This window comes from Camelus dromedarius, chromosome 35, assembly GCF_036321535.1.
Source record: "Camelus dromedarius isolate mCamDro1 chromosome 35, mCamDro1.pat, whole genome shotgun sequence".
Taxonomy (NCBI): domain Eukaryota; kingdom Metazoa; phylum Chordata; class Mammalia; order Artiodactyla; family Camelidae; genus Camelus; species Camelus dromedarius.
In genome coordinates this window covers 8141590-8156483 of record NC_087470.1, presented here as the reverse complement: position 1 = coordinate 8156483, position 14894 = coordinate 8141590, and the positions used below count along the sequence as shown (strand labels likewise).

At 47.6% G+C, this 14894-nt stretch overlaps 1 long non-coding RNA gene across 1 annotated transcript in view; it reads right to left on the bottom strand.

Annotated features, from left to right (window-relative positions):
• Positions 1–10948: 10948 nt before the first annotated feature.
• The window catches only part of LOC135319966 (uncharacterized), a 28461-nt gene continuing 24515 nt past the window's right edge, over positions 10949–14894 (bottom strand). Inside the window, exon 2 of the long non-coding RNA XR_010379069.1 lies at positions 10949–12669. This is a non-coding gene — a long non-coding RNA (uncharacterized LOC135319966). The remainder of the gene's footprint in view (positions 12670–14894) is intronic.

The following is a 14894-nucleotide window of genomic DNA, read 5'->3' as shown; positions in this document are numbered from 1 at the left end:
GTGCAGAAGAATCTCAAAATTCCAGACTTAGAAGATGATCAGGAACCCAAACTCAAATCTGTCAACCCCATGGGGTCCCCTGAGGAGTGTGGTTTTCTCAGAACCATCTGCCCTGTGTCAGGAGCAGACCAAGCCTCAGGTAGCTTAGAGAGGCTATCATGCAGCCCATGCTTTGGACGGTTCTCAGTTCTGACCTGCATGACCTTGAGACCCTTTTGTAACTCCTAACACTGTTTTCTCATACCTATAGTGATGGTTATTGACGACTGAGTTAATCCTCTTACAATGCTGACATGCCACTGTTCCTTGGATAACAGAATATTTTGAAGGGGTCAACTGTTTATCACTTCCCCCTAATTAAGTATGTTTTTAAAACTAGAACTGTTTCAGGGGGCACTCAGGTCCTCCTATTGCACCAGTTCCTGAGGTGTTGGCAGTTTCTGTTCTGAGCTACAGATCCTGATCCTGCCGGTGGTCTATGGTGATGCCAGTGTGTGAATGCTCTTCCTTGTGCACCGGTGTGGGAAGGAGACAGCCCTTCCCCTACATGAGGCTGCAACCTGCTGACACTCAAAGCAGGCACAATGAAGAATCAGCTAGAGTTCCCGGCACCAGCTGTCCCAGGTAGAAGTATCACCTTCACCACAGTGTTCCTGTGCTCCTGTCAGGCCTTCACTACTCCCAGCAGGCCATGCATGAGCAGTGTGACAGGTGACTGCCTGTCCCAGCACAGCACGGTGGTGATGATCCCACCTTATCTGTTTGTCTTTGGAGTGTCCCCACATCTCTCTGAGCTTCACTTTGCTCTTCTCACAGGCAGGGTTGTACAGGCATGAACCTCACAGGGTTATGGTAGGTAGTCATGGTAGCTGCTCACACAGTGGCATGCTCTGCCGAGAGGGCTGCTGGGAGTTCTTTGTGTCTTCACAATTGTCCTTCACTCTCCCCAATGAAATCACACTTGGCCTTATCCTTCCCTGGCCTGTGGCCTCTCTCTGTTTGCAAAAGAATATGGAAAAAATCTGTTTGCAAAGAAGTTTTGAGGTTCTGTCCATCTGGTCCAGGAAATGCTGACTCTGTTAGATGTGCTGTTGGGTGGGCTCTCATGGGAGAGGCTTGGGCAGGACTTCCCTTGGCAATAAGCTGCCCCACCCAGGCCTTTCCATGATCCAGACTCCTGGGACCAGGGTGCAAATCCCCAGCTCCCTACTTGTCAACAATGTGACCTGGGCAACTTTCTCAAACCCAAGCTTTGTCCACCCAAGGTCAGCAGAGATGGGGGATAACAGGATATCTTGCACAGAGTGTCTGTGCAGATAAAGTGAGGTAGAACAGACAGAACAGTGGTGGGGCCTGGCCCGTTGGTTGGCAGAAGGGAGCTTACCATGTGCAGCAATTTCCGCGGGTCACCCAGCAATCTGCCCAGAGGCTTAGCCACTCCATCACTATCATGTCTCTGAAGTCCACTTAACCACATGGGAGAGAAACAAACACATATTCTGAGTGTAGCTGCCACAGGAAAAAGTGCATCTGAGCGGGGAGTAATACCAGAGGGTGATCAGGATGGTGGAAGATGCCCCCTGAGGTTGAGAAGACTGGAGCTGCCCTCCAGAGCCTGGAGTTAGTGAGGATGGGCTTGTAGAAATGCCTCTCTCCTTTACCCATCAATGCTAGGTCCTGCGGGTACTGAGTCCCACAATCGGTGTGCTGCTAGTTCCCTCAGCACAGAGAAAAACCCAGGAGTTCCCACAAGGATTCGGCCACGTCCTCTGCTTCCTGAACTCCCACTCTGGTGACCCCACCTGGGATGCAGAGATGAGGTGAGGCAGGGGCCTGTGCTGACAACACCACTGCTCTACCCTGGGAATCTGGCACACAGTAGGTGCTCGGTAAGTCATTGTTGAATGAACAGCAATACTGGGCCAAGATTCTGTGGGTGTCTGTGCCCCCAGATCAGGGACCCCTCAGGGCCCACCTCACAAGTGACATGAAAATAATAATGCCACCAGGAGCAATAACATTTCCTCAGAATAAGTGGGCTTTTCCAAGCACTCTCCACCTGTTGCAAAGGCCTCCCAGCAGGGAGGTGGGCTGTGAGGGGCAGCACTGCACTCTCCACTGTAACAAGGAGAAAGCCAAGGGCCACAGAGAGGAGTGCCTTTCCAGTGTCACTGCTCACTTTCACACCTTTTGGGAGACTGGGAGGCTTTTCTACTACATTCTGGCTCTGAAGCCCCAATACTGTGTGGACATGCCTCCCTCCCTGAAGCAAGGAACCACTAAGTGACTTGTCACTTGTCACCAAGCAGACAGGCACATTCCAGCTCATTGTGCCACCTGCAGGTTGTGCTAGTAGCAGGATCCTCTGGGAGACATCACACTCTCCCAACCTGAAAACAGGTGAACAGCTCACAGGTTTCCTGGAGAGATGGTCACATGGCCTTGATCTGGCCAGTCAGCATTTTCCATCCTCCCTGGCCACTGTGATTGGCTCAGGGCTGGGCACTAGCCCAGTCAGGCTCCACGGAGGTCAGGCCTCGTTGCTGGAAATCTGGGAGCAGAGAAGTTCTATTTCAGTTGGGAGTTAAGGGGTGGTGATGTCAGCCTGTGGCAGTTGGTGACTATCTTGCTCTCATAAAGGCAGAGCCATGTGAAGATGACAACAGTGGCAGAGCTCATAGTTGGGGAAGTAAGACTTCTGCTGATGTCACTGAGCACCAGGTACAGCCCTGCCTGAAGCTGTCTCCCTGTGGATGTCTCAGGTATGTAAGTCATTCTCTCCTGCCCTGTTTGCTTCTTTAAGCCACTTTTGTTTTCTGTCACTGGTTTTAAGAAAAAGTTTGACTATTCCTTCAAGCTGGCTAAATGGAGACCCTGGAACTGCAACAGTGTGGTGACAGGCAACAATGTGGCTAATAGACTCCAGAGGCCTCTGTTCAAACAGGGGACTGTAAATGACAAGGGAGAGTACACATGGCCTCAGTGAACAGATTTGCTAGTGGTAGCTCGCAGTTCCTGGATATTAGAGTGCATGCACTCAGCCAAGTCTCAGCTCTGCTGTCACACCTGCTAACCCACTCATCTCCTCTCCCACCTGCCCGGCCTAGGGGTGCTGGACAGCCCGGGCATCTGAAACTTCCCAGGGCTTTGTGTTGTAATTTGCACAGGCTGCCCCCACTTCTGAGGGTGAGGGTGACTGGGTTCCTGTTTACAGAGAAAACAGACTAGATGGTCTCACTGGTGAGATGTGGGGGTGGGACACCAATCTACCATCTGACCTATGACTTCAGAGTGGACAGCCTCCCCACCCTCAGCCAGGATGCTTGCTAAGCCTAGGGGCTCAGGAGTCCTGCTCCCTCCAGCACCCCTCCTGGAGGTGACAGTGAGAGGGGCTTTTCCCTATAAAACATTCACCCATGCAGGGGCACACGTGGGACCTCACAGTCTGTCATCCCTTCCTTATGACCTGGACCTCCTTGGCAGGGCATGAGAGGTGCCTTGATGTGTGAGTACTGCAGTTCATGGGTGCACACGTGGGCAGGTGCACCATGACTGAGAGGAAAGCACCCCAATTTAAGCCCCCTCCATGATCAGATGATTACATCCTGGAATTGAGGGGTTCCCAGGGGTCAGGTGGCCAATTCTGGCCTTAGGGGCAAATTCTTATCACCCACGGGGCTAAATTTTAAATTAAATTACGCATTTACAATTCAATAGTCAAGCCCCTTTCTCAGCAGCCTTGTAGCCTCTCAGCTTTTAGCCCTCCCTGTGACCATGTTCTTAGCTTCAAATTGAGTGCCATTATGGACATGAACATGTCCCTGTCATGTGTCACCTTCACAGTAAGCGGCCACCACAAACTCCCCTTCCTTCCCCTTGTCGATATCCCCACACAGGGAGTAGGGCTCTTTCGATGCAGTTGTGCAAATGTGTGAACTAAGGGTTTAGAATGACCAGGCTAGGAGGGGTCTGCCCCATATGGCAGGGCAGGTGGGCCGGCAGGGCAGGTGGGATGATTTAGTTGTAAAACCTCAGCTGGTGTCAGGCAGCGGAAACAGACTGGCAGCCAAGGGCTCAGCTGGTGCAGAATAAGCGGATTAAATGTGTTCACCCAGAAGCCTTGGGGATGGCAGCCCTGGATTACGACTACAAGTGAGAAAGGTGGAGGGTCCCCAGTGCCTGTACCTCCACCTTCTAAAAATCAGGACTGAGATGTGGCTTTGAAATCAGAACACTGTGGTTCAAAGCTTACCCCACCACTTGGTCAATAATTAAAAGCAAATGAGCCTCGGTTTTCCCATGCGTAAAATTGGAACATTGAAGCCTCTCCCTCTGAGGGTGTTGAGGGAACTAAATGCGGTGACAGCAGAGCACAGGAGCTGTCTGGGCTGAGCCTGCACACAGGCAGGCCTTTGTTGCTGCCATGACCACCGTCTTCCAGGGCAGGGTCTGCACACTCTTCCTATGAAGGTCCAGACAGTAAACATTCTAGGCCTTGAGGGACCTAGAGTCCCTGTCACAACCACCACCTTCTGCTGTTGGAGGGCAAAGGCAGCTTCTGCAGTAGGTAGTCCAGGCTCGCACCCCCGCTTCCTGAGATAAGTATTCCTTCGATACAATTGTCACATAACTTTGTTGGCCTTTGGTGTGCAGCATAATGTCTTGTTACATGTGCATATTGTGAAATGATCACTGCATTAAGTTTATTTGATGTCTGTCATCACCCATAGTCACACATTATTTTCCTTGTGATCAGAAATTTTAAGAGGTACTCTCTTAACAACTATCAAATGCACAATGCAGTGTTGTTAACTACAGTCACCTTGCAGTACATTATGTCCCCAGGACTTGTTTATCTTCTAAGTGGAAGTTTGTACATTTTGATTATCTTCCCGAATTTCAATCACCCCCTGACTCACCTCTGGCAACCACCAGCCTGATTTCTATTTCTATGGGTTTCGGTTTATTTTGTAGATTCCACATGTAAATGAGATCATAGGTATTTGTCTTTCTCTGTCTTATTTATTTCACTTAGCATAATAGACTGAAGGTCCATCCAAGTTGTCACAAATGGCAGGATTTCATTTTTTTAATGTCTGAATAAGATTCCATTATATATACATACATATGCATCATGTTTTCTGTATCCATTCATCTGTTGACAGACACTTAGGTTATTTACATATCTTGGTTATTGTAAATAATGATACAGTGAACATGAGGGTGCAGTTGTCTCATTGACATAGTGATTTCATTTCCTTTGGATATATTCCCAGCAGTGGACTTGCTGGATCATATGGAAGATCTAATTTTAAATTTTGGGGGAGCTTCCTTACTCTTTTCCAGAGTGATGGCACCAATTTACATTGCCACCAACGTTGCACAAGTTTCCCTTTTCTTCGCACCACCACCATCACTTGTTATCTCTTGTATTTTGATGACACCCACCCTGACAGGTGGGAGGGGATATCTCGTTGTGGTTTTGATTTGCATTTCCCTGATGGTGAGTGATGTTGAGCACCTTTTCATGTACCTGTTAGACATCTGTGTGCCTTCTTTGGAAAAATGTCTATTCAGTTCCTCTGCCCACTTTTTAAATCAGATTGCTTGTTTTATGCTGTTGAATTGTAAGAGTTCTCTATATGTTTTGGGTGTTAACCCCTTATCAGATATATAGTCTGAAAGTACTTTCTCCCCTTCTGTCTGTTACCCTAACCTCTGCTTTCTGGATGACAGGGGTCCAGGCACTTGGGTATCTCTGCTTCTCACGTGTTTCCAATGGTGGGTGGGTGAGGGCTGTGTTCTGATAAAACTGTGCACAACCGTGTGTCACTACCCCTTCTTTTAGAAGGTGGGCTCTGAAGAGTGCAGTGTGGGCAGGGATATTTCCCTGAAGTCTTCATTTGGATGGTCATGTGCCCTGGAACTCACATCTTCTAGCCCGAATGAGATGGGGCAATTTGCAAAGGGAGGACTTTGCAGCTAAGACACTTACCAGGTGCTCTTGTGTCTTGTTGGAAGGACCTGGAAACAGAGTTTTGTGGAACAGGGACTCCTCCAGGTCACAAGGCTCAGTTCAGACTTCTGGGATACAGAGACCTGCTCTGAGCCACTGTCACTGAGGAGGGAAGGGCCTCAGGCAGGAGGGAGGAGTTGCTGGATTTCACTTGCCCTGTTTGTCAAGTATCAGCTCTGGTGATGTGTGGCACATGGGCTTAGCTTTGGGCATGTAAGAGGAGAGGTTCCTGGGGAAGGGCTGAGTTTTTCCTCTGATTGAGGTCCTACTGTGTGCCAAGCACAGCAGTCCTCTGAGTCAGGGCTGGAAAGCCAGGCACAGAGAAGTCAGGGAGTTTCCAGGTCACACAACATTTGGGGCATCATTAGGTTCTGATGCAGACCTAACGCTCAGACCACATTCTCTCTCCTTTCCCAGGACCGTCATGATAGCACATGTCAGAATCCCCCAGAGAGGTCCAGGCATGGGCACTGATGGGGGCACTGAGGGCCCGTTTCTCTGATCACTGCTTTCCCAGAAGGCTCAAGGGGTTGACTGTATTCACTGCTGGACACCCAGGCCTGGGCCCAGGCCAGCCACACTGCAAGGCCTGAATCAATGATTGTTGAGTGTATACCTGGAACTCTGCATGTACATGCATGTTGCCCCCGTTTCCTCATCTCCACAGCTGGCTACCCAGAAAACACCTCGTGTCATCAGACCTCTGCCAGGGACAGTCAAGGGGACCAGAGCTGCTCATCTGGGGACAGGGATCCTCAGGGGCCCTGTGTCTGTCCCAAGCATCTCCTGGGCCAATTCACAGGGAAGCCCAGCCAGCTTCCAGGAACAGCAATCAGGACACAATCCCAGGGGTGTAGAGTAGTTCTTGAGGGGTGTTTCCTGAGACTGACTTTGTGTATGAAGGGGTCCTGGGGGTCAGGCTGCTTTCAACCTCCATTCCAGGCCCACACCCCTGCTGGCAGCATGGAGCTAGTCATAAAGGACACAGGCGGTGGGGCCAAGGTTATAGCAGGGCTCTGCTCTCTCTCTATGGCTCAGTGTCCTCAACTGTAACAGAGAACTAGTAACAGGGCCATGGGAGGGCTCACTGAGACCCTCCTCTGTAGCTTTGTTTGGGCACTGCCCTCTCTCTGCTCAGTGCCCTTCTCTGTAATAGGGAACTAGTAACATTTTTCTTAGCCTCTTTTGGCCCCATTTTTCTGAGTCTCTTTCCACATTGTGCCCAGGGCTTTCACAGAGATCACAGACTTGGGAGGTAATCAGAGTGTGGTCACAGCCCTAGTGGTCCCATTTGAGGCCAGAGGAGCTTCGGGAGGGGTGGGAATCCAGAAGTGCTTCATGGAGGACGTGAGATCTGAGCTGTGTCCCCAAGGATGAGCTGTCATCCAGCTGAGGCCTGGCACTGAGCAGGACCCATGTACATGGTGAATGAGGGTGTGAATGAATGAATGGGCACCCCTCTAACAGAGAGTAAGGGGGGAATTCCCCCAGGCCAAAGCAGGAAACACAAGGCACCCTGGGGGAGCAGAGGGCGGGGCTGCAGTGTGATGCCTGCCTCACCCTTTATGGGTGTCTTGCCCACACTTTAGCCTATGTTCTGGTGGATTGGGAGCCCTTGCCTCTCCTCTGCTCCAGGATCCTGCTTTTCATTCCCAGCAACACCGGCCTGTGTCACCTCAGTGTCCCCAAGTGGACCTGGACCTGTCTTGTGGGAGATTGTGAAGAGGGATTTGCTGTGCAGCCCAAGACTGAAGTGGGAGGGAGAGGATAATAGGGACCTCCAGAGGGGATCATGGGCTGGGGGAAATCGGAGTGGTGGGGAAGGCAGACACTCAGGGCTGAAGGATCCTGCTAGTGGTGTCTCATTCACGAGGGGCTTCACAGGGAGGAAGCATTCATGGGGTAAAGGCAGAGCTCAGTTTGGGGCTCGCTGACATGGAACAGCTCATCACAGAGACGTTCAGAGGAGCTGGATGTAGGGAACGAAGGTGCCACTGATGTCAGGTTCAGAGCCTGAGACCCAGATGAGGTGGGGCGGTGGTGCAGGGGAAGGGGCTTGTGGATGTCAAGATGTTCATTCATTGGGGTCCTCAGGGTGGGGAAATTCATGTTCATTTCACAGCCACCTGGTGCCTGACAGAGCTAGGCTTAGGGAGCTCACTGAGTAGACACGTGCTGACAACCTAGATTCTCCTGTTTCCACATAAAGTCCCTGGTGTGAAGCCAGCTGGCACTCTTTAGAGTCATACACCCTAATTCCTGGGCTCTCTGTGTGCCTAGAGCCCAGTGGCACCTTACCTCCCACTCCCCACTGCAGGACACTTTGCACACCTGCATTTCCACAAGCTATAAAACATCTTCTCTTGCTGTGTGTTTACCCTATGTAAACTCATTGCCCCAGGAAGAGAGGCCTCACATCCTGCCCTTATTAAAGTGGTAAAGCCTGTTGTTCAGAGAAGCCCCTGTCAGATCTCACAACCAACCAGGTACCTGTGCATGAATTGATCATGCAGCCCCCTCCTCCTTGTGTGCACAGCAACCCCCCAGTAACAGACCCTACACACTCAACCTTGGCGCTCGTGTAGGCACTACTTGCCTGTGTGGCCTGATGTTGCCTATAGCAGTGTCCCTATTAAACTTTCCTAGACCCTTCTCAGACGCGGGTAGTTCTTTACCAACCCAAGTAACTAGCCCGCCATTGTGCCCACAACACCTGAAACAGAATTGGCTAAATTATGCAGATTGATGATGCAGGTTAATTTGTATAAAGGTGAAATCAAGGTTTACAAGTAAAAGCAACATACATATCCAAGGCAGGACTTAGAACTCACACGGATAACTAAGAACCTCCACTCGCATCCCACTGTGGCCTCAGGGCCTTTGCGCTGGCTGAACTTTCAGCCAGGAACTCTCTCCCTCTGCTTCTTAAACACCTCCAGGAATCTGCTCAAATGTCCTCCCTGACCTTATTTTTCTCCATGGAACATATCACCTCCGGACATTGTGTATATTTTACTTAATTTTCTCTGTGTCCCCACCAGGCTGTCTGCTGCATGAGAATGGAGACATGCCTGCTTCACTACCTGCTGTGCCCGGTATCTGGAACCCGCCCAGCACACAGTAGGACCTCAGCGAATATGTGACGGGTCTGTGATCACTGTAGGCCACAGACAAAGTTCTTCCCAGCAGTGATGGTAAGAGTCATTCATTCTCTACTTACTGAGCCTTTCTGTGTGCTGGATATTGACCTGGGTGGGAGGCATGCAGTGGGTGAGACACAGTGAGCACACAACATGTTAGGAGGGACACGTGCTCTGGAGAGCACACAGGGCTGGGGGAATTCAGGAGTGCAGGAGTGAAGGAGAAGAGGGCCAGTTGGAGACAGTGGTGGCAGGGGAGACAGAGAGGTGGGGCCAAGGTCATGCAGGGCTTGATGGCTCCCGTGAGGGCTTTCCCTCTAGGCAGCTGAAACATGGCTGGGTGCGGAGAAGAGGCCCGAGTCCTGAATGCTATGCAGGAAATGGAGCAGGTGTCTGCTGGGGAGATATGCTTGGAGGAGGCTGTCCCTTTAGACTGTGCAGGCAGGGAAGGCTCCTTTGAGGATGTGACATCTGAGCTGAACCATTGTATGGACCAACTTTCCACCTTCTGTAGACTGGACGCTTTCATTTGCCCTGCAGGACTATGCAGGATATGACCTGTTCTCAGTCAACTGGACTTGGCCTCCTGCCTCCATTGTGTGCCCTCCCGCCCCAGAAGGAGTCCTTCTAGATCTAACCCACTACCTCCTCCACTGGACATGGACTCACACTGAGCCACTGTCCAACTGACCAACTCACCCAGAGTCAAGTCCAGACACTTGGGGAGACCCTCCACCCCAGAAAGCAAATCCCAATCCTGCCTATGAAAGTGGCAAATCCTATGGCTTTGGACACTGAGTTCAACCTCAAGGCCTCCTGGAAATTTCAGACCTGATGCATGATGGCTCTGACTGAGCCCCACACGTGCTCGATTGGTAAAATAACCAATTGGTCCCTGAATCTCCAGATGCATTGGATGTGGCCATGGGACATTTCGATAAACACACACTCGCACGCCAGATTGGTTGGTTTCTCATTTGGAACCCAGGCCGGTTTGCTCTCTTGATAGGACCAACCACAATCCAATACACCCTCCAGATCACTGAGATTCAGTGTGTGCCATCATCAACAACCATATCCCTCATCTTGCCCAGCTTCCACTAGCTCAAATTTGGCCACTCGTATCTTGGTCTGGGAATCAACTGTGGGGATATTTTGTGCTGATTTCTTTGAGTTCTGTCACCCAAGCATCTGCTGTGCCCTCTTCTAACACGCAGTACAGGGCTTTCAATCCCTTGTTTCCTGACTGCCTGAGAGTGTGTGTCCAAGTAAACGAGAGTTTCACCTTGGCTGCTCCTTCACCAGAGGTCAGGTCCTGCACTAATTTCCATTCTCTACATTTCTTTCTGCTTCTTCCAGGTTTTGTGAGGCCTCTTCCTGTCTTTGGAAGTAAGAGACCACTCTTCACCAAGTGTCCCAAGCCAAGGGTTTGTTGAGTCCATATATATCTTTCTGAGCACATGTCATTGAGTGAGCGAAATTTGCACCAGTACTCTGCCAAATGGACATCGATAAATCAACATTTCACAGACATAACTCACAGAAATGTGATTCTTGTTTAGCTCAATTTTCTGTACAGACATGGTGGGACGGTTTGTCTGAAAACTCCATTATTGACATTGCGTTGATACCTCAGTGGCAGTCTTTCAAATGGTTAATGGAATTGATTTACATATTTTGGGATTTGTATCAAAATGAAGTTAACTTTCGAAACATACTGAATCTAGCCCCAAAGCACATTTGTCATTTTCTGGTACTAATTTGTCAGCTCAAAATAAAAATAGAAAGAATGTAAAATAGCAGTCCCAAGTGTTGAAGGGGACAGGTGAAAGCTTTATTATTTATGCATTCAACAACAGGAACAATGAGCTAAATATAGGAACCATGAAATAACCCCAACCCTGGGTTTCCCTTGTTGATGTGCTGCCCTTTCCTCCCAATGACACGTACTTGTCAAAGTTGGCTAGTAAAGGGGCAACTTTTCTCTCTAGTTAAACACAAGGAAACACAAACAACATATTTACACGTAGGCTTGGTTCAAATAGCACCTAGAAGCATTATATCTATGAGAAATCTGCTGCAGCTTTGCTAGACTATGGAGAACCAGGTGCTCTTCTATCAACCATGAGAATATATACTCATCCGATCACGTTTGATAAAGCAATTTAACCCATCCAAGACTGCAACCCCATGATATCCTGCACCCGGAACTTGACTGAAGGGAAAAGACAATCCACAAAACATGTGTCCATTCATGTCTATGGTGATTTTAAAGATCATTTCAATAACTGACTTATAAGATTTACCTATACTCTCTTGAAAAACTGAGGCTTACTACATATTCAAGTTCAATCAAAGATTCCCCTCACTTACCACACTCCCTTCACCCCAAAGTAGACAGAACCGCAGCATTTGCTGAATCTAGGGGAAGGTCATCATTTCGCGGTGTGATCTAAGAATTCAATTGCAATCTGTTTTAGTCGAGAGTAATTGACCATGGAGGAGTTCACTGTTGTTCACAGAATGTGAAGGTATTTGAACTCTGATTCTAGGAGCGGCTTGCTCTGCTCCTAATGGCTTCATTGCAGCTCACGTGCTGATGCCTTAAAATGGATGCCTGTGTTGGGGAGGGAAGAGAAAGTGCTTGATAGCTAGGCCCCACCCTGGGTGAAGGCTTACCTGGGCTTGGTGCATGGTGGTCTTAGTGTTTTGAAATTGTCCCTTGTGACGTGTGGATTCTCACGACCTGTTCCAAGAACATGAGCGCTTTTATGATCTCTGCCATCTCTTCTATTTTAGACGTCCAGAATCTTGGACCCGTTCTTGGAGAAGTGAACTGAGAACTTTTCAAGTGCACGTTGCCCCTCCACAGTTTTCTGCCAGTATCAGTGAGGCTCAATATGTCTCATGAATATCTTCCGAGCCTAGTATTCTGTACAGAATTCTCCATACCACTAATCTCCAGTGTAGCAGAACAGCAATCATCAAAGTGTTCACATCTCCCCTCAATCCGTGCATCCAGCTTTTCTGCCAACTTCTCTTCGTGTCTCCCTTAAAGTTGACTTCTACAGGACTGGGCATGTGTCAAACTAATTCGGAGTCTCACCAGTAAGCTGAGGACAGGCAGAACTTCCACTGTCTGACCTTTCAGGTTCTGGAAACTGACCCGTGATCTCAGGCCATTGGGCAGCAGCAGTATCTTCTCTTACACAGCTTCCCGAACAAGAGACATATCCCAAGCTTCAGCGAGGGCGGCAGCCCCTCCATGACACTGATCCACCCACCGTGTTCTGCCCAGTTACCTTGGATCCACCAGCCACAACAAGCCACGCGGGACACACCAGCATTCCACCTGGATTTCAACTGGTAACTGCCATCCCCAATGGTTGCTGCATCTTGTCAGTGTTCGGGGAGGGGCTGCATCAGTCTAGAGTTTCCTAAGGTATGTGTGTTTCTCTCCATTTGTGCCCCATGTTTCTTATTTTCCATTCCTCTTTTCTTATGTGCAGTTTTCTATATAAAGTAGAAACGGAGGAAGTACGTCCATGTTAAGTTTATGGATTCACATGTCTATAAACTTTCTAACAGTTAACAGTACCCAAAGACTCACTACAGTAATCTTATATTTGTGTCATATACATTCACCGAGAATGCATATCTCTCTGTTGCTTTTCTGCTGAAAAACCCACACTCTCAGAACTTGGATTCGTTTGTTTCATTGGGGCTGAATTTCCTAGAAACGAATCCAGTCCCATTATACAATTTACTGTCTGTCTTTTTTACTCTTTTAAGATTTGGCAGAGCTATTTGTCTTTATTATAGGAATATGCCATTTATTCTCCTCGTAGTATTCAATATGCCATTCATTCATCCTAATGGAAGGCTTGTATTTCTATATCACGGACTATGGATCTATTTTATTCAAAATAGTCGTTTGGGTTAGGTCACAATGTGCTCTTATGTATCAATATTTATTAAGAGTTATGCACGCATGTGTTTTCTTAATACAAGGGTGTTGTTTATATGCATTCAGCCAAACTGTGTCAAAGCGTGCTGATTGATCCTTGACATCCCCTTTAGTATTTTCTTTTGAATTTTCTTGGTTTCTGCGGATATATGTCACTCAACCGTACGCTTTTGGTGATTGTTTGTTTGCTTTTTTGTTGTTTGTTTGTTTTGCAAACACATTATGCAATGTATCACTCCATTTGATGAAAATAGTCATATATAGTGATTAAGATACAAAATTGCTGAACATCACCTATGTTTTCCTGCTTCCTTCTCCCATCCTTAGGATTTTGACGTCCTCTTTGCCTACTTCTCTTTTCTTCTTTGCAACTTATATTGTATCTCCTGCATTTCCAATGATGGTTTTCTTATTTCCAGATCATCTTTCTAGTTTTCTATTCAGGGTAGAATTCACAATCTTTCTTTTATGATAAATTTTGAAGTTCTGAGTTCTTTTAAGATTGGCCAGTCAGTGAAATTGTCTACATTGGCCAGTATTGTAAATGGCAGTCTTGTGGCATAGGCTGCACTAGACTGCAGCTTTTTCTCATTCAGAAATGTGTCTGTGTCTTGTCAATGTTAACTGTCCTGCAATGAATCTGTCGAGATATCAGCTGAAACCCCTCTGGAGGTTCTGTTGTGACTAAGTTGCTTTTACCTAGGTGCATTTAAAATCACTCGGTGGATCATGAACTTTGATGATTTGAAAGATAAAACAGCTGCTTGTAGGTCTTTTGGGATTCCGCCTTCTTTGGAGGCTTTGTGCCTCATCATTTCTTATACATGATTGTTTCTTGCCTTTCAGCAAGTTTCAGTCTGATATTTTTACAAGTACATTTTCAGATTTTTTTTTATATACATATCATGCTTTTCCTTCTAGGAATCCTATGAATCCTAGCTTTGCATGCTTTGTCTTATCCAGGATTCAGCAGCATTTTTTGCATTGGTTTTCATTTGCTTTTCTATGTCATCTTCTGATCAGGGTATTTCTGTTCTCCTGTCTTCGCAGTCACTCACGAGTCCCTCTGCATTATCTAGTCCGCTTAGGACTGACTTTATCTGCGCTATTATCCCATCCATCGAGTTTTCTGATTTATTTGTCTTGTATATAGATGTTCTCTTCCCTTTTTCTTGTATTCTGCCTTTTGAAATTCTAAGACAATACTGTTCTTCAGTGCTTCTCTCACCAAACTTTTCAAGGCTTGCTCTGGAATTGTTTCAGAGTCTAATTCTTTAAACCATTTTCTGGAACCTTCAATCCCTTTCGGAGTGAAAATGGTACTTCCTGTCTCTTTTACTATAGTTTTGTAACTCTACTGGTCAAGTATTTTCAGGTATATAATGTAGACTTGCTGGGCTTGTTTAAGTGAAAATTTTAGTCTCTTGGGTGTATGCAATTCCATGATATTTCTGTGAGGACAATATTTCCTAGACAGTGATGCAATGTTGTTTTTCTGTGTGTGTAGTGTGGTATATCTCTAATTGCTGGTGTTGCAGTGGTTGTCATGTACAAAACCTACTCTTGTCGTTTAGTAGAACTTAATTTTTATTACGATTATATCACAGCTCTGAACGTGCATGGACCCTCCCCCTTGTGGAAACGAAGCTTCTATAAGGTTTCTGCTTGGCAGGCTGCTGTATGTCAATTTGGAGTGTTTCCAAAACACCATTGTGACAGTGCAATTGTCCTTTTTATTGCAGTGGTATGTCCCAATAGTACAAGGTCTTCC